This window comes from Montipora capricornis, chromosome 7 (genome assembly GCF_036669925.1).
Source record: "Montipora capricornis isolate CH-2021 chromosome 7, ASM3666992v2, whole genome shotgun sequence".
Lineage (NCBI taxonomy): Eukaryota > Metazoa > Cnidaria > Anthozoa > Scleractinia > Acroporidae > Montipora > Montipora capricornis.
In genome coordinates, this window is record NC_090889.1 from 46,812,093 (window position 1) to 46,817,092 (window position 5,000).

The following is a 5,000-nucleotide window of genomic DNA, read 5'->3' on the forward strand; positions in this document are numbered from 1 at the left end:
AGAGACATCGCCAGCAAGCCGGCCACTTCTCCTGGAGAGATCAGGACAGCTACAATACCGGGGACTTCACCCCCTAGTCTTCTCCAATGTAGCGTGTGGGTTCTTTAAAGTCGTACGCGGAACTTATAAACATAGAAGATATCTGTGACATGGAATCTGCGGTTTATAGCCCTTATCCAACAGGAGCACCCAACGTCAGAATTTTCGGAACATTTGTTCTAAAATTTCTTGCTTGCCTGTATGTCCTAGGATTTTCGAACATCTAAAAAATGAAATAATTGCCCATTTTTAACGGATTTTTACTCTAAAAAGCTCATCTAGAACTTTCGGGGGCCCTTTTTCTGGCTGAAATTTTCGAAAAAGGTATGTTTTGATCGCTATAATTTTCGGATCACTACACTTTCAGCTAGGAAATCCGAACAGATCAAAACAATTTAGGGGATAAAAATATGCCTATATCTACCGTTTAAACACCAAAATACGTTTAACAATGTTATCTTTAAGTGGTTTTCAACTATATTCTCGTTGGGTGCCCCTGATCCGAGAAGACTTGAACGAACAAGGCGTTGCGATTAAACCTGGCTGATCAACAGGGCACCCATACTCATCTTGCCTTTTTGAACGCTCTGCAAAGCACAATACCATTTCCTGGAATATGGATATTTCATTATCTTCTGCGGTGCGCTTGTCCCATTGGTTTTCACTTGTATCATGTAATTGTTGTGTGCTCGGATACCTTGTTAACAGAGGTATTACAGAGGTAACAAGGTAACAAGATGACAGAGGTAACAAGCAAACAAGGTAACAGAGGTAAGAAGGAAAGTGAAGGCAAAATAATCGGGACAATTTGCCAAGGGTCACATGACGCACAACCCTCAATAAATACCAAACCAACTTATATATAAAGACTGGTTTAATAAATCAATTTTATTTGTTCTGAAATTGAGACAGTACATTTTGCTCAGTGTAAGAATGAAAACAACAGAATCAAGAATGACAAACTTTGACTTTGATTTTGAAATCGAATCACTCGACCAAGCAGTCGAGAAGAAGTCATGTAATCAGACTGATTGAATATGCATGATCTGAAATTAATTTTCAGAAAGGTTTTCTACCCTACACTACACGGATGAAAGATACTTACCATTGTACTAAACAAAACTGCTTCTTACTATTGAATCTTGGTCGTCATCTCCTGTGCGGTGAAAAGAACAATAATGATGTTTTAAACCCCTTCTACCAATCCCATTTGTGACTCGAGGATAAAGGCGGAAATACATCTTAATTGCCGATATCTTGCGACTTTAAACGCATACTCACCTTCCCTATTTGAACGCTCTGCAAAGCACAATACCATTTCCTAGAGTATGGATATTTCATTACCCATATTTCATTGGCCATCAAAACAGATGTGTTTCCAGTCAGGTTTGAACTGACGACCTTCTGCGTGTAAAGCAGACGTGATAACCACTGCATTATGGAAACCACCTGCTTGGCTTTTAAATGGAACTGCCTGGTGTCTTTTGGAAAGAGAGAACCCGCCAATTTATTCGACAAAAACGTCAAATGAACATCGGTCTTTCCCACACCGGGAATCGAACCCGGGCCACGGCGGTGAGAGCGCCGGATCCTAACCACTAGACCATATGGGAGGTTACATACCGCAACTGACTTCAGGCTTCAGGTCTCAATGAAAGGCGTTTGCGTTTTCTAGCCGGACTCAAATTAAAGCTTGGTTTGACTTTGTCTGGTGATGTCTTCTTTTCAATTTGGCTCAAAGGTCAAGAGTTCATAAACACGCAGAAACCAAAGATTTCCGCTGAGATCAAAGATGCACACTTTAAGACACAGTCGAATATTTGCGTCTTCCATCCCTATCATTTTTTGTCCTCATTGGTCACAAATGTTTCAGCATTCCTGATAGGGTAATCTTTGTGTTCATTGTCTTCCTCATTCTCGCAAGGCTATCGTTTGTAATCAGTGAAGCAAGAATAAAGTACTGAATGTTGAAAGTGCGTGGCACGAGGAGCTATCTCTGAAAATTTGAACGCCATATACCAGTCAATCTCTGAGTCAGCATGATTTAAATGTGCGACATTTTATCAAGACTTGTCATTTGGGCCTTTGCCAAGCTAAGAATTTATCACTTTTTTGATGCCTAATAATGCGCTCACCTTTCTTGCTAAGATGCTTAGAATTAAAGATTTATCTAAGTTTAACAAGTTCTTTCGCCTTTTGAAGTCAATTTGTCACTAACATGATTCCTGCTGTCAGAGAACTCGTATGCTAACGAACCAGTGACGTCGGCAAAGATTTCCTTCTAGGTTTGCTTTACAGGCGCTGTTACACTGTAAAATGTTTCGTGCGAGTTGTCCCGCCACAATCTCGCCAAAACATTGCGAGACAAGTTGCACGAAACATTTCACAGTGTAACAGCGCCTTACGTCATGATATGTTTCATTGTCAAGGCAGGTGTATTTCCGAGGTGGTGGTAATTGGAAGGACCGATGGACTCTCCCTTTCGCTCCCTGCTTTGACAAATACTCATGTGGACATCGTAACTCTATCTTCTACAATGACAGTGTTCCCCAAAGTTAATAAGGTAGTCGTTGACGAGATTGCAAAGTTTAATTTTACTGAGTGACATCGCGGTTGATGTGTCTTTGAGGAATCCTAATCCGTGTGCAACCAAAAGTGGTAGTGTTTCCGGCCAGGCTTGAACTGGCGACCTTCCGCGTGTTAGGCGGATGTGATAACCACTACACCACAGAAACCACTCTATCCTTTACACACCAAAATACGCATCATTTAGCCTTTACATCGGACAAACCAAGTGGAAAATGTTGGGGGTGTTCCCACACCGGGAATCGAACCCGGGCCACGGCGGTGAAAGCGCCGGATCCTAACCACTAGACCATGTGGGATTGCGCACTTTGTTCTGCGAGGTTGCTTGTCGTTTGATGTCGCAAGTAAATTTATTGCCGCAGAGAAACCATTGGGTAACCGATCTGGAGCATCTAAGGAATTGTCCAAATGAGGCTGCATTTTAGTGTAGGTAAGTTTTCCTTTGCATTATCAACTGTGCACAATTCTGCTATAAAATGGGCAATGAGACACGTATGTCTCGTCGATGCTACGTGGATGGAATCTGCTATTTCCGGAAACATCTTCACTGCATATGAAAGCAGTCGGCAAACGCCCTCATTTGACTTACGGCTCTTTCTGCTTCTACAATCACCACAGAATGAAGAAACCAACAGAATTCCATTCACCCTCACCTACCATCCACAAAATCTTGTTGTCAAAAATGTAATTCTCAAAAATTTCAAAATTCTCCACAATGATCCCGAAACTAAACACATCTTTTCTCTACCACCACTTATTTCAGTCAAACGAGACAAAAACATAGGCAAATTTTTAGTTAGGAGCGCTTTCAACTCAGACAACCAACCAGGAACTTTTAAATGTACACGCACACGATGGAAAACATGTCCCTTTATTTCTAACATGGTTAAGATCTCAGGACCTTATCGATCTGCTAAAATCAATGACCACTTTACATGCATCTCCGCAAACGTCATCTACTGCCTAACCTGCACACTATGCAAAAAGATCTACATAGACGAAACAGGGAGAAGTTTGGCGGACCGCTTTCGCGAACACCTACCAGATGTAAAAAAAAAAACGACACAGATGCCTCAAAACCAGTTGCACGCCATTTTAATCTTCCTAATCACTCTCACTATTTGCGGCCTATCCTTACACCACGGAAACACAGAAAGCCGTAAAAATCTCGAACAAAAATTTATTTTCCAACTGGGCACACGCTATCCACACGGGATCAATGAATGCCTCTCATTCCATTAATCTATTCACAAATTCACGTTATCCTATTTCTACCAATAGCAAAGCTCCTCCGCACACATATAAACCTACAACAACCACAATTCCTCTATTCGCTCCGACGAAGGGCTAACGCTCGAAATGTCAGCTTTCCAAATCTTTGACGGTGGTTATTCGACCTTTATCAACTCGTTTGATAAAATAAATTTTTGTTTCAATCTCCCACCGACGCAGCACCACAGTTTCTTTAGAAACTAAAATTATGTCTTTCTGCTTCGGTGGCCTCATACACCACAGGCCTTTTTAGAGACATCGCCAGCAAGCCGGCCACTTCTCCTGGAGAGATCAGGACAGCTACAATACCGGGGACTTCACCCCCTAGTCTTCTCCAATGTAGCGTGTGGGTTCTTTAACGTCCCACGCGGAACTTATAAACATAGAAGATATCTGTGACATGGAATCTGCGGTTTATAGCCCTTATCCAACAGGAGCACCCAACGTCAGAATTTTCGAAACATTTGTTCTAAAATTTCTTGCTTGCCTGTATGTCCTAGGATTTTCGAACATCTAAAAATTGAAATAATTGCCCATTTTTAACGGATTTTTACTCTAAAAAGCTCATCTAGAACTTTCGGGAGCCCTCTTTCTGGCTGATATTTTCGAAAAAGGTATGTTTTGATCGCTATAATTTTCGGATCACTACACTTTCAGCTAGGAAATCCGAACAGATCAAAACAATTTAGGGGATAAAAATATGCCTATATCTACCGTTTAAACACAAAAATACGTTTAACAATGTTATCTTTAAGTGGTTTTCAACTATATTCTCGTTGGGTGCCCCTGATCCGAGAAGACTTGAACGAACAAGGCGTTGCGATTAAACCTGGCTGATCAACAGGGCACCCATACTCATCTTGCCTTTTTGAACGCTCTGCAAAGCACAATACCATTTCCTGGAATATGGATATTTCATTATCTTCTGCGGTGCGCTTGTCCCATTGGTTTTCACTTGTATCATGTAATTGTTGTGTGCTCGGTTACCTTGTTAACAGAGGTATTACAGAGGTAACAAGGTGTTACGAAAAATAGTATTGCGTGACAAGCGTTACTGTCTCGAAGCTTCGCGAGAGTTCGTAGTTTGTTTATATTTAGGTTTG

General features: G+C 41.3%; 4 non-coding genes across 4 annotated transcripts; all 4 read right to left on the reverse strand.

Moving 5' to 3' along the window:
• Positions 1-1,412: 1,412 nt before the first annotated feature.
• Trnav-uac (transfer RNA valine (anticodon UAC)) lies at positions 1,413-1,485 on the reverse strand. The gene has a single exon. It is a non-coding gene; the product is annotated as a tRNA-Val (tRNA).
• Positions 1,486-1,580: 95 nt separating this feature from the next.
• On the reverse strand, positions 1,581-1,652 carry Trnae-cuc (transfer RNA glutamic acid (anticodon CUC)). Its single transcript has one exon. It is a non-coding gene; the product is annotated as a tRNA-Glu (tRNA).
• A 1,049-nt stretch (positions 1,653-2,701) lies between these two features.
• On the reverse strand, positions 2,702-2,774 carry Trnav-aac (transfer RNA valine (anticodon AAC)). The gene has a single exon. It is a non-coding gene; the product is annotated as a tRNA-Val (tRNA).
• A 78-nt stretch (positions 2,775-2,852) lies between these two features.
• Positions 2,853-2,924, reverse strand: Trnae-uuc (transfer RNA glutamic acid (anticodon UUC)). The gene has a single exon. It is a non-coding gene; the product is annotated as a tRNA-Glu (tRNA).
• Positions 2,925-5,000: the final 2,076 nt, after the last annotated feature.